Genomic DNA, 26209 nt, shown 5'->3' with positions numbered 1-26209 from the left:
TGAGCCTGAAGCAAGTAATAAAGATAATAAATCCAGAAATGATCCATAATGTCCAGTCTTTCCTTGTGGGCTACAACTATAACCATGTTGCGCTCAAAAATAAATATCTGGAGGAACCACCTCCAGGCTGTAGTGTGAAGTGTCCCTTTAACATTGCCTGTTGAAAAAAGTGGACTGTAATTCCCCTCTGTTGTTCTGTTGCCTCCTAAAGTCTGATGTCATCCAGTTGTATTTCCCACAGCACAATCTCTGTTTGGCTCCTCTGTCTGGATCACATCTGTCATCGGTGGGCAGAGACTGACAGAGAAAGGGAGAGGGGCAGAAAATAAATATGTGAGCTCATTGGTGCGACATCTGCCGTGATGCTGGGAATTACCTTGCTATTAGTTTGCTGTGCAGGGCGAAGAATGCAGGCTCTGTGGTCTGTGCATAACCTTTTTACTTCTATCTGGGTTGGTCTGCTTAATAGGCGAAAGAAGCTCTATATTTTCTTCATTTAAGAGTGGACTTGAAAGAGTAGTCTAGAAACCTGTATGCATTGTTCAAATGTACAGGTGGAGCAGAGAGCAGGACCATTGTAATGGCACTATTCATAATATAACGCTATATAACATTAAATGGTAAATGGACTGCACTTATATAGCGTTTTTCTACCTTAATAGATAAAGCAAGCGCTATACAATTTGCAAGGTGTTCGTGACATTCGACGCATTCTGTGCTTGAACAACTGCTCGAGCAAGGGAGTGATGTCTAATCGCAACTCTTGAAGGATGAGCGCTTCTTGGATGTTACCCCAACGGAGTGAGACAGGGCTGAGGACATTGCAAATGTGCTGAAACCAACAATGACAAACAATACATGGCGCTACAGTTACACTGACTGAGCACAAACACAGCGCTGTAAGCAGCAGTGAGTGTTGCTGAAGACAACAACACAAGGAAATGCACCAGAGAAAAAGATGTTTGACAGATTGGCTCGGGTGCGGTCGACTAAACTGGGAGATTGTGAGCCTGCCAAGGCCGTCACATACTCGGAGGAGGTGGACCAATAAGGACAAGTGTAGTACAGGATAAAGTTACAGCTATCACTCACTACCTGCCACCCACAACAAAAAAGGAGCTCATGCGTTAAATAGGTATTATCACCCATTTTGGAGAATAATTTCTTTCCAGTTGTAGCGCCCTTGACAGATTTGATGAAAGCCCAGGCTAAGTATGTCTGGAGGGCTCTTTGACAAATGTCAAAAGGTGTTTGAAGGTGTGCAGACATTGGCTGCTCCATGAGTAGAGGAACAATTTTCTCTGCAGGTGGACACTTTGTGTGAGCAGGTGCCGTCCTATTACAGAGGGGGTGATAGACCTGTCGCCTTCTTCTCCGCTAAGTTTAAAATGCACCAACTCAATTATTGTGTTGGGTGAAAGCGCCAGCATTAAATATGAATACCGCAGCACTTTTGGCTGATTAGACATAATGCCTTTTGGTAGCTTTGCTGTTTGGGTGCCAGGTGGTTTAGACTGGCCAATCCTTTTGCTGCCCTGGGAAGTTTATTCTATTCGTGTGGTGTCCTTACCAACAAGTCTCTCTCTCGCTTAATGTTGAACAGGGTGTCGAGATTCTCCAAATCCACAATTCAATTTGACCTCAATTATAAGGTCACAGTTCAATTTGATTTTTGATTTAAACTCTTTTTCAGCACTGTCATTCACATTTTCAAATTCTTCTTCATAAAGAGATGCTACATGGTACCGTGAGGGAAGGTTTTTTTGGAATGTACCACACTAATTTATTTCGAAGAGGGTTCTTCTTGTGTCTGCTCACATTAAGTTTGTTTATACGGAATTGATGCACGGCAATACCATGTTTTGCTGTCTTGAAAATGATGCTTCACAATAAAATCAATTGAAACAGTAATTAGGTCTGTTCGGAGTACGTTATGATATATTAATTCATTTAATTAATCTGATCTTTTGATTTAGAATATTTTACAGGCCAGAATACATTTTCCGGCAAAGGCTGTGATATGTGTAAATAATAGTCATTTTCAACTATAGCAAGTTTTTCTTAAGCTTTTAGGGCATTATAATATCAGCAATGCAAAGCAGATGGAGATTAAAGCTTTGGATTGAACATGTTAACACATCTGTATTAAACAATCTAATTTAAGAACTAAAATGTGTGAAATGTCTTACTGTATCAAAAATACTGAGTGACTTTTCATGTACCCTTCAAGTCTTTCATATCCTACCTACTGCTGTTACTCTCCTTACTCGCCTCTCGGAGGCCTTGTTGACCTTATTATAATTATTTTGACCTTATCACTGGCTGGCTTCTCCAGTTGCGGACAAGGGCACATTACAGGCAAGTGATCAGTTGAACAGAATGGCTGACAAGGGGTCAGATGGACAGGACAGTGGGTGGTAGAGTGCTGGGGCGGAGCTTTAGATAGAAAGACTCCTGAATGTCAGAGATGAGGGCAGGGATGAGGAAGAAAGAAGGTGAGAAACACAGAAGAGTCAAGGCATGCTGTTCACTGTCCAGATGACCCCTCTCACTTTCTCTCAGCAGAAGGATGTGCCCGCCAGCGACTCAGTCCATCATGTTGACTCCAACAGCTGAGCAACATCTGTTCATTAGACTTGACAGATGAGAGGCCTGTGAAGATGGGATGCGAGTGGATCCAACATATCGCCCATACAGTTCTGAAGAGCTTATGTATAGCAGCCCTGCAAGCTGTTGTGCTCCCAGTCTCTTGTACATGTGATTTACACACCAGGCTGCACAGATAGGTTAAATATGGAATTGTTAGAGGTAATCTAGGCAATTGCTTCATCTGTCGCACTTCTTTCAGCTCTATTGTGCTGTGCTGAAGGTCTTCCTCTCCATTACATTGTTTTGTTGCTTTTTTCCCTCAACCTCCGAAATGTCACAGGGAAATGAGCACAATGCATTGACATGGATGAGAACCGATAAATAATGCAGCGTACATTTCCCTCCCCTCTATACATGCACTTCCTTCCATCTGCTCTCATGTGTTTATGGGGGAGTCAAGGGGCACTGGGGCCAGAAACACTTCAGTTCACATTGTATACAAACACATGCATCTTATGCACGTTTCTTTATAGAACTCATTAAAATGTTTAATTCATTAACCGTGCTGCCGAAGCAATACAGCATGACTGGGCGGGAAAAAACACTGATACTCAAATAACATGCAGACAAACGGACCAGATAAAATTAAGTCATAGTTGATGTTTCTTCATTACTGCACATAAACTTTATTGAACATGCTTGCGAGGGCATGCAACAGAATACTGGCCGTGAGAGTGGCCATGAATAGATAGAATTTGATTTTATCACCCTGGGAAGCAGGTCACACCACCCAGGCCTTTGACAAATACTGTGGTTGGAAAAAGGGATTAGAAATAAAGGTCAGCGAGTGCAGTACTGAGACAAAAAAGAGAATTAAGTCATCACTACAGCTACCTGAAGTTTAAACACAACACTGTTGACTACCCTCCATCCTTATCGCCCCCACAACAGCAACACATGGTGGTCAAACCAGCCTTTCCTGCTGGTGATAGGCAATGCCGACATGATTTTACAGTGTTTTCTATGTGTTCTTGGCATTTGGAGAGGGATGATAAGGATTTATCTTGGAAGGAATAACGACAAATAACAAAATAACTAGAACTATATCGCCCTTGCTGTTTTGGGCCTCCACCAACCAATTAAGTTGCAGTTTACACTCATGTCTGTCCAAAATGTCAGCACTTCATCATTTTATCCTGTTATCAAATTATCACAATTAGTATCTACATCTTTGTTATTGAAGCGTTTTGTAACATTACAGTGACCTTTGACCACCTAATTCTAATCAGTTCATCCTTGAGTCCAAGTAACTCACAAATTATGTTAGACCTCACAAGATGGCAACATTTTTTTTATGTGTCTGTATTTATTTACGACAAAACACAACAGAAACCCCACCTTAATCCATGTAACCAATGTGGCTGACAATTAACATTTTGGTCCCTTTTTGGATATATATATATGCGAGAGAGAGAATAACTCATATAATAAGAAATAGGGTCATATGGACATGCTGTGACCAGAGTCAGTGCTTGCCAAGGTGAAAAACCAAGAGGTTGATATTTGAGTGAGGGAAGCGGTCTTCTCTGCAGGTTCGAATCGAAAATCCCGCTGAGGGAGGAGTTTGGAAAGGCAAGTGGAAAGGCTCAGTCAGCATAAGATATTCCAAAAAACCCTTCCGCGACTCATGTTTCTTTGCATTGCCTGACAAAGACTTGGCAATTAAAAAGAAAAAGTGATTCTTACTTCCTTGGATGACTACTTTTCTCTTTCTGTCTCACAATACTCCTTTCTTACTGACAGCTTCTTTCTGTTTTTTTCTGTACTTTTCAACACTGCAACAACATTCCTCATACTCTCTATACTTAGTGCAACTTTGCACAGCTACAGTTGTTTGACAGCTTCCCACACATTTATAAGACCTGAGCTGCATCATGTCTCTCCCAGAAAGCCTGAAGGCTCTGCCCCAAAATATGAGAAACAAAGGAATAGAAATTGGGAAGGAGGGGGCAGAGAGGAAGGCACAGATTAGGCACAGCCATTTATTACCCTAGGAGGCACTGTTGTTCCTAAATTGAGGAAACCTTGGTTGTAGTCATTATTATCTTGCCATGCCCGTTCACCTGAATATGGAGACGGACTGAACACAATTTTAATTCAAGCGTAAAAAACACATACTACACATTGCTCATGTTAATAATTACCGTATTGCGTTACACCCAAGAGCTAAAATATAGTCCAAGCATACGTCAAACCACTGTTCTGTATCCATACACGTTGTACATTTATAGCACCACTGGATTCAAAATCAAAGTGCATTTTGAACATACCTCAAAACAATACATGGCAAACTGGCACATATGCTGCTATTGGAAATATAGCCCAATGCACTTGTACCAATTCAGTGCAGAAAACTACAGTGGATCACACAAAAAACTAAACCTCAAAACACCTACATCAGTATATGGTACCATTATGTGTCTTCAGGAGGATACATGCAGAGAGCAGAAAACGTGATTTGATTTGCTGGTTTGTGGGCCGGAAAAAAAAGGAAAAATATAACCTGGCCCCACATCAACGTGCCCTCCGTCCCCTCCGTCCCCTGGAGCTTTGGTGTCATCACAGTGGCAGGCAGGCCCTAGTTCCTACTGATATGTGAGCATGAGCGACAGCCACCAATCCTGCCTGGAGTGGTGCCACTCCATTGCTTAGCAATGCCCACATTTGTTCTTCTCACAGAACAGTTGAAGTCATTGAAGAGGTTAAACGTTTAGCTAGAAACAGGCAGATCTGCAAGGACCCAAACAGGGGCGGGGGATGCGTCTTCTTCCAGGGCAAGATGCCAGCTGGAACGTGGCTCACAAGTACAGGCTTCTATCCACTTCACATTAGCTGGGTTCGATTTCGGCTGTGAGCCTGGGAATGAGCCTTGAACAGCTGGTTCATAAAATGAGACATTTTTCAGGACACAGATAACACCTCATACTTGCAGGTCGGATTGTACACAGGGCTTGTAATTAGCTGAATTAATAAAGATTTGCAACTTGTTCATGGAAAGATGTGGGGCCTCATCATGAAATCGTACAAAACAGCAATCACACACACAAACCGACGCACCAAGTCTCACAATGTTAAAACATCCTCAACCGTGGGTGGATTACTGAACGGGCACAGGCCCAGGAGCCCAAAGTGACTGAAAATGACCACTAGGAAACATCAAACAACTATAAAGAGATACAAAGAGACCATAAGGACTACTGAAAAGAGCAAAACAACCACAGACAAAGAATGAATACAAAAAGACCAAAACCAAAACATCTACAAAAAGTGTGTCTCTTACTCCTGTGTATGATGGGTGATTGGGCCCTTTTTCAAAGGGCCATAAGTGTAAGTCTGTGTCCACACAGGTGGCGTGAGCAGCAAATTAGAGCAGCAGCAGCTGTGTGTGTCTATACAGGACACGTTCAGGCCCTGTTTACTGACTAAAACATACCAACTACAATTTTTAGTCAGCGACTAACACTAAAACCAAATTAAAACGTCTGGTGAAAATGGAGCTGTAAGACATGCATTTTGGCAGCTTTCAAACACACAATCACTGGAGATACGCACATAAAATAGAAGACAGTAGACATGAAGCGTAAACTTGAAGTACGAGACAAATGGCTAAAAAACGCAGCTGAAATGCATCCCGTGTAGACACATCACTCTCTCAATCATTCCGTGGTTTTCTTAGTTTTTAAATTGAAAAGGTTTTGAAAGATCTTGGGAGTATTCCATTCAAAATCAGAATACCACTGGAAGCCCTTTGATGCCTTTCTTTGCTTGCTAGAGCTCCACTTGAGAGATCTCGTGGTCCATTGCCTGCTGCCATCCTGTTGATACACCTTTTTTGTCACACCCTCATGATCCGACTGCCACACAGTTTCCCCACATCTGCTTGCAGTTCCCTGGGCCAGACATCATCAATGTTTGCTTTGACAATCGACCATAATGCCACGAGAGAGGAACTGTGGCATTTTATGTCAGCTGGCACAGTGAAAGAGAATGCCAATAATAACAGCATCTTTTTATTACGTAATTTCCCATCATCTGATTATATTTTTCATTAAGAATGGCCATTATTTAAATATTGTATTGATATCTTGATATGAGTCTAGATGTTTTGGAAAACATAATATAGCAGGTGTTGTTTCGTAGTTTTAAATACTGCATTACAATAAAGTGATGGACTTACCAGACTGCTCTAGCTGCTCTATTACTTTCCTATAACCGCTTATTTATTATATCCACAGTACTGATGATTGTTAAAAAAAATCTCATTGTGTAACTATTTGTGTGAAAGCAACAGTCAACCCGCCAATATCGTCACAATATCGATATCAAGGTAATTGGTAAAAGATCTTATTGTAATATTACTTTTTCTCCTTATCACCCAGTCCTATTTGCCATCATTAGAAAAATGGCACAGGATCAGCAATGTGTGTATTTAAAAAGAAGAAGAAAATGACAACCAAAGGCAATGCAAATACATCTGGATCGCACAGCTTCCTCTGTGCAATCCTTAACTGCACAGCTAAAATGTTGTATAGATTAAAAAAGACAGCTTCAGAAATCTGATTAGTAGTCAGTTGACAGTATGTCAATTAATCTCCCAAGTGAAGGCCTTCAACCTAACCTCTAATATTACACTCATTAATGGATTTGCGTGAGGGAATACAATACAATGACTGCTTCAGTTTTACTGAACAAGCTGAATTTATTTTCGTCCAATTTAAATCCTTCATTGACAATAAATACACCATCCCCATGATGTCCAAACTGGGAGTAATTCAATGCACCAGCTGTAAGGAAGAGACGCTTGTGTTGTGGTGAGTTCAATGCCTCAGGAAACCAAGACAGAGAGGGTGAGAGATGGAAGGCTTTAGGCTATGGTGCTAAGCAGGCAGAATGTGGCACACCAACAGATGTGTAAACTAATAAACTGGCACATGGTTTAATTACCACAATTACACTATGCCACCATCTTGCATAGACAAGGGATGACAAGTTTTAGAAATAGGAGAGAGATGTTGGCAATGGAATGGTGATTCATATTTTCTTCCACCGATTGAGTAATCACAAATTGTGCTCAATTTCAGACATTGTTAATAATGAATAAGTAACAACTTGTTTCTTTGTAATTCACTGGTGCATCTGATGTTTGAATCAGTTGCCTACTGAGTATATTCCTTTGTTTTCTACTTAAGGTAGAAAACACTATGTAGTTTTATTTAAACATGTTACATTTCACTTTAATTTAACTTATTCTGTCCCAAATCTATCTCTCCCGTCCTTTTTTGGTCTGGTTGAGTTCTCAATTTTGTCGGTGAAGTCGGCAATAATCAAAACGTATGTATGGTAACAATATGAGAAAACAAGACTATGCACAACAAGACTGCACCAAACAAAGACATAGCCCACAGTTGGTCCTCTAGTCAGTTACTAAATAGGTTCTTGGGTTTAAAAAAAAAAAGTCCTGAGGTTTTTTCCTGGTAGCCTTGTGACTGAATGGTGGGTTAGGCTGTGGCCGTGGTTACACTTTTCTTTTCAATGTGACTTTTGTGATCAGATGCGCCAAATCCGAACTCAGCTGTGTCCATAGATTCTTCACAATAAAAGTCCCCTGTTATTTTGTTATTTAAAAGCTCTTATTTTGAAGCAGCAACATCAGGCTCATGGCTCGGACAGCTGGTCTCCTCTGGTTTTCCTCTTCTCTTCCCTTAGTTCTCTCTCAGTAGAGGAGCTCCCATAAAGCAAGACCTTTGTTTGATGAATTGTAGGATTCTTGCCCACATGCAGTCCTCACCCCACTGATATCCGAACTCAGTGTGAGCCAGGCCAAGTTGGCATGTGGTGATCCTGATGTGTGCGTTTAAGATTGACTCAAGCATTCCCAACTGGAAAAACAAATCTCTTCCCTTTTATCTGGGGCAATGCATGCCCACTGAGTGACCAGCTAGTATCCTGGACAATAGACATTGAGTGACATAATTTAGACATAAACTAAAACAAATAAAATCACCTTTCATTCAGTACCAACTCCTCTGTTGGTGAGTCAACAGTTTTTATAAGCTGCCTAAACAGAGAAACATGATTATTCTCAAAAGCTTTCATTACTTATCTATTCAACCATACTGTAAATGAGCCAGGGTTCCATTCCATCCCCTACGGTTATTGTCCAGCAGCTGTATGCTGAAAATGTCAGTGCTTTGTCTGCATCCCAGTTGTGAGCTGAAACTTTACTGATTTTAAATAGTCTTGATGATGTTAAATAATAAGAGTTCAACAGGTTTCCATTAAGAAAGAGGCCTTAGTTCAAGTCCACATGATATCACCAAGCATAGGGTCTTAATTGCAACACACATGAACTACTGTATTTCATGTCGCATAGCATATTACACACACATATAAATTGCTGCTGGAGAGTCTATATGTGTCATCATTGGACATAGCGGTGCGGGCTTGGACACAACAAAGTGTACATTTAGGCTAGTCAAGTACTGTTAAATACAATTTTAAGGTACTTGTACTTTGATTTATTATTTAAATTGTATGTACCTTTATACTTCTAGTCCACTAGAGAGAAACTTTTAATTTCACTACATTTATTTGTCAATAGTAACTTTGGGCTACTTTGCAGATTCAAATTCTTAATGTAAATATAAATCAGTTAATAATCTAAAATGTATTTTTAAGTAGTTTACAGCCAAATAATTAAGGATATAAAGTGGTAAAAAATAAACTCTACCTCTACCAGCTGCAACATTAGCCTGATGAGCACATGAATCCATTAATAATTACACAGCAAAAAAGGCACGCTCACAAAGCATGGTAAACCGTGTTTCAAGACCGGTCTGGTGGATTGCCGGCATCGCCGCAGACAGTCCGACCCGGTTAAAAGTCGTGGCGGGAACAGGTGGCTCCGTCACTTCCCGCAGGGACAGAAGGCACAGCAAGCACTACAGTTCACGACCCCAGGTCCAGGTGAGGGTTGTTGTAAAGCTGACACGGCTGGAGCCATGATCCACTTTCACTTCCTCTCTCCGAGCCGACCTAGAACCAGTCGCCGTGTGCCACAGAGCAGGCCTGCCAGACCACCCGTTCAAGTTCAAAGATTTTTTCGGTTCATTGTGAAACTATGGTAGAACAAAATAGATTTTGACGTGCCGTCACAGTATAGTCATCAAAATGGTCCAAACGTTTTACTAAGCCCCACCCTCAAAAGCAAACTGACCATTCATAGTGTAGCATCGGCCATTTCTGACCAGGGTCCGAAACGATAGAACTTTTTTTCAGGTTTTCTTAATTTTCAGGCTGGTTTTGAAAATTGGGATTACGTGTTATAGTGATACACGTTACCCAGAGAGGATGGAAGGAGATATGCATTTCTAATAAGCATTTCTAAAACGTTGTCTGTTTTGTTTGCCAGGTGATGTGGTGGTTCACTTTTACACTGATCTATAGGCTTTAGCCTCTAGCTTTGCCGTTTTAACCTGTTTTCACAAACAATTTGATAATATTTATGCAAGGAGTGCAGCTAGTGGCAGTGTGGGCTTCATGGTAACTCCGACACTCTGACGGAGTAGCAGTGGGGGCCTTGGCTTAGTCAAGGGTCCTTGCTTGTTTGTGAATATCTCAAACTTCCTGTCTCTGAATATTTTGGTTTGAGAAAAAATAAAGTGAAGCGTCTGCACAGCTTAAAAGTATGAGATTCAAGTCAAAGACTAAAACCACATCACTTCCTGGTTGGTCTTCCTGATGTTAAAGTATAATTGAAATGAATGTTTCATGAGTCGCCCTACAAATAACACAACACAGTGCTGGGTACAGATGGCCTTGCACTAGTCAACCTCAATGACTGCCAAAATTCTGTTTAGGTCTCCAGCTGAATATGTGAACACAATAATAGTAATTCTTGACATAGCCTTTTGTTCTCTTAAAGAAAATGGAAACCAGCATTATAACAGAGAAAGGAAGATGACACCTTCTCTGACAATTGAAGAGAGTACAGTGTAAGGCTGGGGGGGATACAGCACTCATTTCAAACAGGTGGAATCTTGCGTTGATCAAACATAGCTAATCACTCTTCAGCATATCTAGTATTCCCATAGCCAGCAGTTGATCATTTAAAAACCAATTCATTTACAGCCTATTTTTTCTCCCTCACTTTGTTTTACCTTGGAGGCTTCCAAATTGTATCATCATCACCATGATCGTAATTACCATTCACGTCATCATAATCCTAAGTACATTAAACAAGCTGCTGCTAATTCCTCATGACAAAGAGCTTGGGCACATTCACCAAATGCACTCTGTTACTTTTAAATTGATTTCTAAACCCAAATGCTTGCTCAAGTCCTAAATGAGGTTGGCACGATGAACTGACAGACCTTTTACCCTGGCTATTACGATTCAGAGGCAAATAAAAGGAACATTTATAATTGAAATGCTGTAATTTAATCAGTCATCATTTTGACAAACTAATTTGAAGAAAGAAATGTACATGTTGTCTGCCAATAAGCAAACATGTTAACATATTTGATCAATTCAATACAATTTTAAATTGTAAAAGATATAAGCATTATATTATTTTTTGAATATTGATGAAGGTTGACTCAAAATGAAAGTTTAACCCAAGTGTATTTTTGAATGGTAGTTGGGGAGTTAGCTAATTGCCTGTTGAGAAGCAGCAATGCAGAGTTTAGATTTTTTTACAGAACCACCTACAAGAACTGTAGGAGCAGCAAAGTGATTTATTTCACTGTTTTGCTTTATCTTTCTCTCTCGCTCTCTTACTCACTCACTTACTCATTCACTCACAGACACACACACACACACACACACACACATATTTGTAAATCAAATTTGGGATGAGTTGGCACATACCAAGCTGGCCATGGTGTCAATCATTTTGCAGGATCCTGCACCACAGACCATAATTCACAGCTGGAATGTAGACGTACTGTATATAGCGTGAAGCAGTACAGACACCATTCTGTCTCCCGAAGAGAGAGTTAGAATTCCAACTGTGTTTATTTTAACACATGCTTCTTGTTATACAAAATGCATCTTCTAATTCTTCAGTGTGGGAACGAGTAACTTAACTGCACAACATGCCAGGTGGCGATGTCAAATGAACTAAGAAATGAATGCAGCTTCAAATGTGGAAAGAATACCGGATATGATGTAAGACTCACCTTTGATTCATCGTTCATCGTATTCTGGTTCATGGCCAAAATACTCTGCATATTTCTTGAATGGTGTTGTGTTAAGGAAACAGGAGGAAGCTGTGAAGACTTTGCTGTCGCAATGCACTTCACTGGTCACATCATATCGTGGCACCACCACAAACACTAAAAACAGCAAACAAAACATTATGATGTAAACGTTTTACCATGTTATTCATACAAATATTGCATTCAATGATTATTGAATTATGGTATTTGGTTTTCTTTTAACAATGACCTGTCATAGAAAATAGTTCAACCCTGTAAAAATGTTGACCTACTTCATTTGTGCCCTGGTTATTGAGTCCAAAAAGTCAGTATAAGTCAATTGAATACAATGCTGCTCCTAAAAAAATCAAAGAGCTTGACAGAGAGAAATGAAAGAATGTTTTCTCTGAGCAATATTGTTGTGAAACATGCAATTATGTCTACTGTCATGGAGCAGGAGAAGCACTATGAAGTCCGCATCCAGTGCCTTTGGGATGCTGAGGAGACATCACTCCAAACTAAATGTGGCAGCTCAGATAGATGTTGATTTATGGTGCCCCTCTTGCCCTCTGCACTCCTATCTGTCTTCACCATCAGGCTGCATTTGCAAAGTTTGTACTCAATATGAAGTGCCAACCACCCATGCAGTCTTTTTTTTCCCAAGTCAAGTGCACAGGATTGTGGATCACTTGTTAGCAAATGCTTCAGCTAACCTTAGCTACATATTATTTTATAACTTAGACAGTGAACACAAGCAGGAAAATCAGGAAATGTTAGGTTTTCTTCAGCAGTGACTCAACACTCGGGTCTCGGCAGGGGGGGGGGTTTCTTTTTGAAAATGCAAGAGGAACAACGGCCTAGACTGTCTTGTTCCGTTATTTCACTTCAAACTGGCAGCAGAAGCAGAATAGTGGAGTCTGGACCAATCGGAGCTCAAGCCTTCTGTTTCTCATCTAAGATGTACCCTCTCACACAGGACTGAAATGATCTCACACACACAATACTGAATCTCACACGCGGCTTACACAAAATATTTTGAGCACTTTATGAGTGTGTGAGAGATTCTTTGTGCATGTGTGAGCATAAACGCAGTATAAAAGAGCGTTTCATGTGTGTGTGTGTGTGTGTGTAAGAGGTTTAAGAGTGAATGTGAGAACACTTTGAGTGTGAGTGGATTATTTGTGCGTATGTGAGCATAAACCCAGTATTTAACAATGTGTTATGCGTGTGCAGGAGGTTCAAATGTAAATAAATATATAATTTAATGTTTATACATTTTCCATGTTACTTAGCTCTAAGAGCGCTAAGTCACTTTCCACCAGGGAAATGGACACTCCTTGGAGAAATAAGTTAGCAGATTGTAAATTAATTTAATTTTGTTGGAACAAAACTAAAGTTATAATTGGATTTCGATTATTTTTCTTCCTAATCTTAGAGTTATTCAAATTATTTTTAAGCTCTCTCATTGTCAGCAGGTGCTCTAAAATCGCTGGATCGCCTCATGGAAATTGAAGACGGCTGTACTCCCAGCAGGTTCAGACCCCGGCAATAATAAAGGAGTTCTGTAAATTGCGCAATGAATTTAACAACCTCCAATTATAACAGTTCTTTCATGGTAACCCTATGAGGAACAAATTACAGAAAATGACCGTGTTACCAGAAACATGTTCATGTCGGTATTTCACTTGACTGCAATAGTATTAGTTAAATGGTGTAATTGTGAAAAATTCCAACCTCTTCACTTCTTCAAAACATTATTTAGAACCTCAAAGCGTACCTCCGTTTGTTGCAGTGTGGTGTGGTAATTAACCACCATGCTGTGTGTGTGTTCTCTGTTTCCCTGAATGTCTTCACTCCTCTATGACGCACCGTGGCCTGTGTGTGCCCTCCCAGCAGGTGGGAATGTGTCCTGCCTCTGTTATCTCAGTCGTTATTCACGGCAGCAGGTGCTCTCTCTGACATTTGTGGGGCGGGTCTTCAGCCTTTGTCTTCCAAGCCCTGGGGGAGTGCAGCAACCATGACTTTACTGCACCTGATCCCCTGTATGGCATATGCATTGGTCCATTACTCTCCCACCCTCCCCCCTGGTCTCACTGCACCAGTACAGGACACTGATTATATAAACTAGAGGCTGGAACGATTAGCATGCAGAGAAGCATAGGAAGTCCTTCTGTATGTTCATATGAAAGAAACTTCTTAAACAAAGTTGAACATCAGAGTGGTAGATTAATGTAATTTCTGCTTTGAGGTTTATGCTCAGCATTCCTTAGAGACAAACTGGGCGGTGGTGGAAGAAGGGGCTCTGGAGACGAGCTCTATTTGATTTATCCCACCACTTAGTACAGCATTTCATTAATACACCACAAGTGGCTTGGGACTTTTGTACAGACTTTTACCATTAAATAGACATATTGTCTCATATCGCACACCTGTGCATCTAGACCAAGTATAGGGGCTGGTCTTACATGTAATGTGCATTCTGTCATTAATAAAGGAGCATTTTAAACATCCCATGAATTCCTTTGTGTGCTATTTCTCTACCTATGTATGCATTACTGGTGCAACGGATCATGAAGCTCACGGTTCGGATCGCATCACATATCAGAGTTACGAATCGGATCACAGATCGGATCAGCACAAAAGAAAAAAGGGAGCAAATATAGCTTTTAGAGATCATTGTTGATACATATTGGCAGATGCAGATCCCTTTGTTGTTTGGAACCTTGTAGAACAGCTGCTATAATCAGAGGGGTTTTGTTGTGCCACCGCCCCAAAAATCATTTCAAATCAGTGTAAACCATTCTAAATGTTTTCCCTTTTACATTTTGCAATAGTAATTTATAGCGGGTTTTTTTCTTCATCAAAAAACACAATTCAAATGATAAGGAAATACAATATTGTATTTTTATTGATGTATTATTAACTACTTAGAGCTATTGTAAACAGGTCATAATTCCCTCTAGAATCTATTTGTTTTGTTGTGAAACCATCTCCTTCAAACAGCTGTATTTATTCAAGTTTCTTACCAACACTACATTTTACGAGATAACATGTGAGCACATCATGATAAATTAGGATTTACCTTCGTCAAATACAAATTTTCACTGAACAGAACCTGAGCGCATCATAATGGAACTGAACAGAACCTTCGTTCCTTGGCCATTAGCAATGCTGCCGTCACCATAGTTCTCCTTCTGTCAATGTAAACACGGACTGGTTGTTTACAATTTAACAACATCAGAGATCGTCGACTAAAAGGATGAATGCCAATGTCCTGATCGCAAATTTACTGAATATTGACGAATAACGATCATCAGTAAAACTTTATTTCACACTGTATTGGTTAACGTTAAACTGTGTATTGTCGTTCACATGTGTGCCGAACTGTGAAGGAGGATCCGTACCGATCATGAATCGACAGCGGTCCGTTAAACCAGTGATTCTCAACTGGTGGGTCGCGACCCAAAAGTGGGTCGTGGACCCGTTTTTAGTGGGTCACGGGCTTTTGCCTGGAAGAAAAATAAATAACAAAAACTCTGTGCTTTTATTTTGAAGGGGATTTTTTTATGCAGCGGAGTGCCGTCGATTCACACTCTTATTCACGCCATTAATTTGGCGTAAATGCCTTGCAATGCTAATAGACACCTGCTATTTCACAGCATAGAAGAACACCCGAAAGTTTGTTTTCATATGCTAATTGAGAGAAACGCAAGTACGACACCGACTACATGAGATATGGATTTTCTTGGGACAAAAGAGGGCAAAAACCTCAGTGTGTTATGTGCAGAAAAGAAGAAAGTAAGAAAGCATAAAGCCGTCAAAACTGAAGCAGCATTTGGAAACAAATCACCCTTCTCTCAAAGATAAACCTGTTGAGTACTTTCGAAGAGGACTTCAACACCTGAGGAGATCACACGAGTGTCTTACTTACCTGCAACATTTTCCTCTATGGGTCGCGGCTTGTCATTAAGGGGTGATGGTGGGTCCCGCAGCCAGACCAGTTGAGAACCACTGCGTTACACCACTAGGATGCATGCGTAGGCTTATATGCTTTGATCAGTCATTTCTTATCCAACAGCAGAATGCTGCACTTTGAAAAGCCATGAAACGTTATGTGGTCAATGCAACATCCTAACAGGATGTTCTTACTGTCTTACTGTTATTGTTCCAACCAATTTACCAAGGTGATTACCTGATTTGAACCTATTTGGAAAGTACAACATGCTGATTAAAACATATTTGCTCAGTAAAAAAAAAGAAAAATTTGCTCTATATCGAATTTTATGTGCACTGCTCTTGCATTTACTAGTGTTTGTGTCAATATTTGAGTTTACTCCACATATCTCCAAAATGTAACATGTTGCCGATAAATCTTTATTCATATGTTGTATACAAATTGTATGTAAAACTGATTTGATGTAAGGACGAATATAATATATTAAGGAGTCCATTATAAGATTATTGTCATGACTTAAATCATTTTTCCATAGAAGGCCTTCGTTGTGTCCTTTATGTCATAAATTAGTCCATGGGCTCACCCAAATTTAACATACGGGTAGCATCTGGGTGAGAGAATTCTAGTTTTACTTTTTTAATTCTCAACATAGGTTATGCTCTGATATGATGGATCTTGCTGACTGGCAGCTTATTAGTGGCTATTCAATGGTACTGTGTCCCTTCACAATGCAAGCAGTGCCTTTAGTTGAGCTCTTTGATACCTCAGTAAAATCCTCTGTGGCACTGAGGATCCTTTGGTATGATTATTGTAGAGGCCAGGATGATCGCCTGTAGGGACCAGAACTGATTCATGTACTGCTTGAAAGACGCATGTGATGATTCCACATAAACTTAGATGCATCAAATGAAAATGCCATGCAACATGTGGTATTTGATGTTGCGTTTGATAACCAACTCAAAGTAACTGTGCTCGAACTGTGAATCTTTTTTTTTTGTTTCATTCACAACATCTGAATTATAAGCATACAAACAAACTTCAATTAGACCAACCACCTTTTTATATGAGAATATATTGCTTATTCTGGGCTTTACGCACCCAAACACCAAAGGTCTGATTCTGGTCAGTGTTCTGAGTATAGCTGCCAAACCAAAGGAAGAATCACTGTAGCACTTGGGTTTAAACATACAAAATATGTCTTCAGCAGTCTCCAGCAGTTTCTGGACTGGCAAATGTATGTCCTGAAGAAAATATCTGGCTTCTTAGCTTCTAAATGCTCTGTTGTGCAGCTAGCTGCAATGTTTGTCTTTTTGCTGTTTGGTTCTGAGCACGTTGTTTACAGTGGATTTTTAGCACCTTTTTCGCTGAAAACAGCAAACCACCTGTTCATGCCGAAAACACCACTCAGAGCGGTGAGAGTGAACCAAAACAGTACACTTGCTGGCCAGAAAGCTAAACAATGACCTCTCACTTTCTGCTTCATGAAAGTGAGGGGAGCTGCAGATTCGAAGCAGCTTCATCACCACAAACACAACCTCTTTCACAATGTCACATTGCACTTACTATCGGAAAACATTTTACAGGATTAGAAAAAGCAGAAAAACAAACATCAGTACATTTGATTTAGTTGCTGTGTGTCAATGTATGTATTGTAAAATCTGTCTTTTTGGGACTTACGATAGTTCCTTTCAAGGAAATGTCTCTATAAATCATTGTTGGTGTACTGATACCTGTTTATGACTGATAAAGTACTTGACCCTAAACTATAATACTGCTATAACAATCTCTGTAAAGATAGTACAGTCACTTCCCAAGAAATCTGAACACAAAATAGGAAATGGACCAGCCAATTAAGATTTCACTCCCTTTTGCATCTTAACTCAGCTTCTTTTCAAACTAACTTATCATCCTTATCAGCTCTATGCCACATTCCATCCCTCTTATTCTTGCCCATACCTCTTCTCTCTTCCGCTGATCCAGCATCTCAGCTTCTCAGCATCCCACCTCCCTCAGTCCGCTAACCTCCATATTCTGGGTCTCCATCCATGCCAGCTCCTCTGACACCCTGCATTACTCTAGCAGCAATGGGCACTGCTGTTGGACGGCTTCCCAGCGCCGGACGTCCTCCAAGGGGAGTGTCAGTGTGTCACAACAGATTAATGCCTTGCTCGCTGACTGATCTTCTCCCACTGGTCTGGAACCTGGGTGCACTGTGGCGTGGCCCAGATAGGGAGGTGATTCTATCCCATTGCCACTCAGGTGGTCTGGCCTGTGAATCTGTGATCTATACATTTAATCTTCCAGTCAGTGTCACAACGGCGCAGCAGGAGGCTGTTGTGGGAAAGGCTTTGACAGGTCTGCGAGCGGAGGAGAGCAGCGAGTAGGTAATCAAGCTAAGTGGCTGTTTATGAAGAAAGAAAATGGTGAGGTCACTACTTGTGTTGATTTAAGAAATGCAACATAAACATTGTGTGTAGTGTATGAGCCACTTCCTCAAAGAAATATATCCTGCCTTTAAGCTCTGTGCTGTTTTTATGTGCATGCCTGGCTGACAATATGAGCAATACTGCATATTTGAAACCATTCATTTTTTTCATGGCGGTGCTCAGGGGTTTAAGTGAGAGAAAAGATATGTTTCACGAATCATTAACTCATTAACTTAGAATTATCAACTTGTCTGTCCCATTCAGGGTATAATGTTTTTTGAAATACAGAAAAATGAACACCTGTGCATGTTTCAATCACTTGTGAAATTACTACCTCAGCGAGCTTGTCTCTTCAAGTACCCTTATTAAGCGTAAAGGACTCTGTGACATGGAAAACACGGAAATTGTCATATCTAAAAAAGCTGCTGCAATAATAAAATAATAGGGGGTCATCTATAATCATCCCTCACCTCAAAATGATGATGTATTTTCAAACTCAATTACACATTAGCAGGACAATTTCTTCCTTTATCTATCACACTTCATCAGCTGGGGCTTGGCTGCATACTCTATCTTCCTCATTAGCAATCACTCCATCACTCACTAATAATGGCCTATCAACACTGTCGCAATGACCAAAGTTACAGCAGGGGAGATTGAAATATTAACTTATGACGTTGACCCAGGGTCGTGTTTAAATATTGTGGAATTAGATCTGATTTAGTCACATATCTCCATACATCAAATATGAAGGACACTTTAAAGCAGTCAACGTAGTTCTAAGGAGAATTAAAAAGAAAACATGACCTTTTTAAAGGCATTGAGTGATTGGAAGTCTTACTGCAGCCAGGAGTCAAGTATCACAGGTCAATTCTGAGCATAACAATGTCAATAAAAAGAACAAGTTAAAAGTGGTTTAACACACTGAAAGAGTGCATAGATGGGGAAAAAAGGAGACAAGCATGACCCGATCCAGGCACCTTGGTTTATGTGCCTCACCATTAGCAGAAATGGATGCTGACTGCCTGCAGTCAGTACCAATACACTATCTATAAGGGCTCATTTCTCTTAAATTTACTTTGCCACTGGTCTGACGGACGGTCGCTAGCCTTAGTTAGCAGCCTAAATCAGTTCACTTTCAAATACCTCTTCAGGCATGCCCGCCAAAGTCAGAGGTACACGCAATGAGTGTCACATCCCCACCCCCTCTTGTCCTCTCCCATTACCCTCAAAGATGCCATGGCAAATGGCTGGCTTGAGGTTACAGACGTGGGTCTGCTGTTTTATATTCATGTCAGGATAGTAGAGTACTGAGAGTATTTGTTCAACACAAGTGCCACGTGAGAAACATTTTCTAAGGCTGGTGCAATGGCAATTTTAAAATGAGGTGTGAACTATTGTCTGTCATTCTTTCGGTCTCTGAAACACACACACACACACACACACACACACACACACACACACACACACACACACACACACACACAGTAAACGTCCACATCTGCCAAGAAAGCACTTAAGCAAAACTGGCATGGGGAATTTTGATACTACTTCATTAGTACTTTGCATAAGTTTTGAGTTTTGTTCTTAGGGACCACAACCAATGTCAAATAGACACTTTGAGAATCAACAGCCATTAAAATGTCTCCTCACGTAAAGCTAGTTCTCATCACACCACTGATCGGTCCTCACAGGACCGACCTGTTTCGGAGCAACTAACTGTAATCCATGCCCTTGATTCAGTTTATGATTTACAGTAAAATGTGACAACATCTTGTTGCGCTGTTTCTTCAACCAAGTCATTATCTATCTGATGAAGTACATATATTTCCTAGCAGATTGGTCTGATGCTCAATAATGCAAATGAGTTCTTTAATCTCAGCCTGATAATTAAATACATGATTTATAGTTGCATGAGAGGCTTTGCATGCAAAATATCACCCGATTGGTTGGATGTGATGCGTTTCCTCAAATAGTTTGTATCAGTTTGTATTAGATTTCAAGCTGCAGTCTATCATTGACATGAGTTCTACACCGCAGAATGTTCGTGTTTGTTGCTTGTTGCTTTAAAATTTAACAGCAAAAGTAAATATTTTACTCTTAAAATGGCTTTCCGTACACACACAAACACACACCGTCTTACTCCTACTACTGCATCATGGATTTCCCAAACAGGGAGTTGTCTACTATTTGAGCTCACCTTGTACTGCATTATGAGGTCGAGGCCCGGCACCTGCTTTTCCAGGTGTGAAGGAAGACCCTGATGATGCACTCTTAATGACTTGCCAGAAGGAGAGGGCACTTCATGCAGCTGCATACTTTACAGCCACGTAAAGGCTGGTCATTATCATCCATCTTCGTATATGTCAGGATTTAGAGAGTATGCTTGCTGTTCGGCTTTCCTTGTTAGGAAAGAGATGTGTAATGAACAAAGAAGTGTCTTGATCACTGAACATGAGTAATGTCTTCTACGTACAGTACATATGGCTTTAGCTCCAATGAGGCATGACACGCGATACAAATCAATCAATCAGAAATGTCGAGTAATGTGCTGCATGTATAGCATATTAAAATGTTGCTAACCAGTTAAAGTATGCACAGGTCATCTCTGCAGAGGAGTAATTGCGGGATTCTCCCTACCGGACTATGGAAAACAACATTATCGCCAGCCAGTCTTATGCAGATGAGCCCATAAAAGCCCATAACAATGCTGCACACAGGCCTGTCATGATGTAGCGCCACCAGTGCTACAGGTGCTCCTGTACCGGATAATATAGGCTTTTTTTCAACGTGTTTGATTATTATTTATTGTTCAGATCCAAGCACTTGTGCTCGTGACACACTCCATTTCTCAGCTGAAGAAAATGCCAAGGTTTCCCCATCTAGTGTTTCTAGACTGTAAGAACTGTTGTGAACACACTCGCCTCACTTCAACATATGTTCAGTCCGCCCTTCATTTCATTCATTCTGGCTCTGTGGATCACTGCCTGACCTTCATGTCCTTTCTGTTCGACTTATTAGCGAACAAAATTTGCTCCGGGCCTGAGACACCACGGCTTTTCTAAAAGACTGCAGCTATACTAATCCCAAGCAGAAAATCAATTCATGAATTAATTGTTGAGCATGTCTTGCAGATCAATCTTTCACTGATACCACAGTGAGGGAACGCTGGAGGCAGCATGTCTATTCATATCTGCCAGCAGCAAAGTTGGAATAGTTTTAACCTGTTCTATTCTATGAAGTAAATATGATTTAGATATGCTTTTGGTGGCATTCATGTCACGGGATATGTACTGTAAAATCATGTACATTTACATGCATATAACTGGGGTTTACATTGTTTTGTATTCATTTTTAATCAATATGTTCAATTTATAATATATGTCCCTATTCATAAAATCCCTTCCTCTTGCTGCACAACCCAGTGTTTCAATCATTCCACACATTGAAAGCTACACCAATTAAATGAATGAATATATTAATAAAAAAGAAAATATGAAATTTAAACCAGTAACACTGTGTGTGCATCAGTCTTTTCTTAAGGGGGACCGATCCGCTGCAGTGTTCCCATCAGCCTTGTATACTGTAGCAGCAGGTTAGTGCTCAGCCACAACTTGAAGGTTGCACATTCTCTAAAATGGATGGATTTAAATAGGCTAAGTGGGTTGAGAAAAACCTGCTGTTCTGTGCCTCTTCAATCCCTTTGTACATCTTTTCACTCTTATGAACACATTCAAACTGAAATTTACACACTCCAGTTAGTTCTCAGAACATGTTGTTGCGAGGGGTGTTTTTCCTTAGAGGAAGGAGTTGCACAGTATTGGTGTATATATATGGGAGAGCCATTCTGCAATCCAGACAGTCGAACAATCTTCTATGCATTACTGTTTTCTCATACAGATTTAACTGTGTATATTTTAGTTTCTCTGTGTAAAGCTTTTTTTTGGCAAATGGACTTAGGGAAAGCTGTGATTTTCTTTGATGCAAGAACTATGATGTGCACATTCTAATCTATGTTTTTTGCCGCGGGATTTTGCTGGAGAAGCTGACAAACACTCCAATCTCCCATTTTGAGAAAAGCCATTAACATTGTCTGCCCTACTTTATAGTGATATAAGAGAGAACAAGACCGTGGCATTTTGAAAGCTTCTGGCGCAGTTGTTTTCCCTAATCTGTTTCCTCTGTCTTGTTCTTGAGCAACAACTTTTGTTCGTCAAAAGTTCGGCCTGCATGTAGAGCCTGCTCATGGTTAACACAGGCCAGCAGCATTTTTTATTAGTGGAAACAAACTACATCTAACCAGCCACAAACTCCCTCTCTCCATCTGTCATTCGGGAGGGTCAAAGGATACTTGCACCCACATATCCCCCTTCCTCTGCTCTGACCCTCAAACCTCTCCTCTCTGTATCACTGTTCACTTGTCGACTTCTCAGACACTCGCAGTCTTCTCACACTGCTCGTTCCTCCGCTTGCACCCTGACCCGTTCTCTCTTCAGCCCAAGCTCATCTCTGGTGACAGGTTAATGACACTACAGAATAGAAAGGTTAAACAAGACCAACTGTTCCCTGTTCATTCCTCAGCACCATCTGCTGTGCAGCTCCAGTCAAACACATTTATGCATTGACAAAGTGTGCATTTATTGACAATCTACAGGTTTTCCAGATACCTTGCAGTACTGTTTACCCCTTTATAAATACACATAAAGACCAATCATTTAAAAAAACACATACTCAAACAGTTACAACTTCTAGCTGGTATAAAATACTACAGTCTTGGCCAACAGTTTTGAGAATGACACAAGTATTGGTTTTCACAAAGTTTGCTGCTTCAGTGTTCTTAGATATTTTTGTCCGATGTTACTATGGTATACTGAAGTATAATTACACGCATTTCATAAGTGCCAAAGGCTTTTATTGACAGTTACATTAAGTTTCTGCAAAGAGTCAATATTTGCAGTGTTCACTCTTCTTTTTCAAGACCTCTGCAATTCGCCCTGGCATGCTGTCAATTAACTTCTGGGCCACATCCTGACTGATGGCAGCCCATTCTTGCATAATCAATACTTTGAGTTTGTCCGATTTTGAGGATTTTTGTTTGTCCACCTGCCTCTTGAGGATTGACCACAAGTTCTCAATGGGATTAAGGTCTGGGAAGTTTCCTGGCGATGGACCCAAAATTTCGATGTTTTGTTCCCCGAGTCACTTAGTTATCACTTTTGCCTGATGGCAAGCTGCTCCATCATGCTGGAAAATGCATTGATCGTCACCAAACTGTTCTTGGATGGTTAGTAGAAGTCGCTCTCGGAGGATGTTTTGGTACCATTCTTTATTCATGGCTGTGTTCTCAGGTAAAATAGTGAGTGAGCCTATACTCCCTTGGCTGAGAAGTAACCCCACATATGAATGGTCTCAGGATGCTTTATTGTTGGCATGACACAGGGCTCATGGTAGCGCTCACTTTTTCTTCTCTGGACAACCCTTTTTCCGGATGCCCCAAACAATCGGAAAGGGGATTCATCAGAGAACATGACTTTACCCCAGTCCTCAGCAGTCCAAGCCCTGTACCTTTTTGCAGAATATCAGTCTGTCCCTGATGTTTTTCCTGGAGAGAAGTGACTTCTTTGCTGCCCTTCTTGACACCAGGCCATCCTCCAAAAGTATTTTTCCTCACTGTGCGTGCAGATGCACTCCTACCTGCCTGCTGCCATTCCTGAGCAAGCGCTGCACTGGTGGTGCCCCGATCCCGCAGCTGAATCAACTTTAGGAGACGGTCCTGGCAATTGCTGGGCGCCCTGAAGCCTTCTTCACAACAATTGAACCTCTCTCCTTGAAGTTCTTGATGATCCGATAAATGGTTGATTTAGGTGCAATCTTACTGGAAGTTCATCTGATCACTCTTCATAGTATATGCAAATTGTCATCATAAAATGTATGTGTGTCTGACAAGGGAAGTCATTTGGTGAAAGATATTTTTTATGATTCTAATATTTGACCTTTTCAAATTGAAAAATTAAATAAGCTGCAGTGGGATGCGGGTAAATATTTGTTGATGCTCTGTCAGGGCTGCAAAACCTCAGGAAGCTTAGAAGAAACCAAGGTTGCAATAAAACACATCAACAAAGTGATAACAAACATCTAAATATGGAGACTGGAGGGGATTTTAAACTCTCTTTATCTTCGCTTTCATTTTCTCTCTGTCTTTATCTCCATTGAGATTCTCCGCTTTGATCTTTGAACCTGTAAAATTCACACGCAGAGGCGCTCTTGACAGCAAGAGAAGAGGCAAGTCTGGAGCAAAGGCAAAGTGAGGGGGTGAGTGGAGAATTTAATATGCAGAACATGAACGTCAAGGGCAGAAGAGGCAGATACAGCTGGAGGCAGCCTATCTGAATATGAGTAGCTTTGGAACTGCTCCTTAACTGAACAACAACGTTCAAAATGATGAAATGATAGAGTGAGCACTTGTAGATACATCAGAAACAAATCTAGCATACAGTACATCACAGCTATGGACATAGTGTAAGCATCTTTTTTGGTCTGTATCCAATAATAATAAGTGATATTAATAAGTAAGCCAAGCCCTATGAGTAGTACAAATGATGCGCTGTACTTGCCAGGATTATGTAGCGTAGTGTAGCATATTAACATGATTAACTGTATATAATTATTGTATTTATTTCTCTTTAACTTTTCATCTTAAGCTTTTTAACTTTTAATTGTTCTCAGTTGTACTGCGCTGTATCACTAAGTTAAATTATTTTGCAAAGTCTACATTTGGAAAATAAAGTGATTTTGATTCTGATAAACAGTGTTCAGACATAATAAACAATCAATTTAAAAAACCTAAAAGGGCGAGCGCGGACCTCTGTCAAGACCAAATGCCCCATCTTGCAATGTTAATGAAAGTGAAAAATGATTTGTTCATCTGCCCCGTGATTCTGATCTGCTTCAAAATATAATGGGTTGCTCCTTCGCCCATGCTTCACATTCCAAGTTTCATGAAAATTGGGCCATCAGTTTTTCCATTATCCTGTTGACAAAAAAATCTAACTGAACTGAAAACATCATTGGCAGAGATAACCCCTGCAACCTTTGACTGATGTGTATCATTGTATTTGGTAATAATGCAGTTATAAATGCCAGTAAGTTGTTAAAGGGGCTTTGTAAACGACATGGATCATGTGTCTGGCATCTTAACGGCTCTCAACATGGCAATGTCTGAAACACACCAGCCACACAACATGGCAACCCAAAACTTTTGGAAAATTAAAAAAGGCATTGCTAAATGATTTGTTAAGCATTAATAAAGATATAAGTCACATCTTATAAACCCATTTTTGAAAGATGCCTTATGAGAGAGTGGGACCAAAGGTTTATACAAAATACACGATAGCAGAAAAGTAAACTGAAGGTTACTGCTCCAGTGGTGCTGTAGTAACATGCAACACAACAGGATAGACATGTGATTATAGCTGGGCAATCACTCAAAAGTACAGCTTTACCGCTCACGCGGATGCATCTGATTTTAGCTGCGGATTTCTTTGTGTGGAAAAAATGACTGGACTTTTTTTCTTTTTGGGTTGCTTGCTGTGCTTACATGGATGGTTAAAGTCAATTCAGACAAAAAAATTTAAATGCGATAGAACAACAAAAAGAAAAGTCACATTATTTAGCTTATTCCGCGCCTGAATGAACCCACATTCAGCCAAACAAGGTCTGTATCCGCCCAGAATAGCATCTTCAATGAAGGTCACATTTAAATGACACATTCTGTCAATTCAGTCGCTTGGCTTTTGGCAGTAACTGAGGCATACAGTATCACCGGAAAATTCATTCAGCATGCTGTGCCAGAGAATGCCGCTATGTTCACCATTGAGAAGCATCATTGCATGCCTATTCTGCCATGCCTTCACATTGTTTCTTATCCTTTCTTTCTTGTTGCCTAAGGATTAAGTGATGCCTTATAACCCATGCCAGGCCTT

This window comes from Melanostigma gelatinosum, assembly GCF_949748355.1.
Source record: "Melanostigma gelatinosum genome assembly, chromosome: 1".
Taxonomy (NCBI): Eukaryota; Metazoa; Chordata; class Actinopteri; order Perciformes; family Zoarcidae; genus Melanostigma; species Melanostigma gelatinosum.
Note: the sequence above shows the minus strand (reverse complement) of the source record.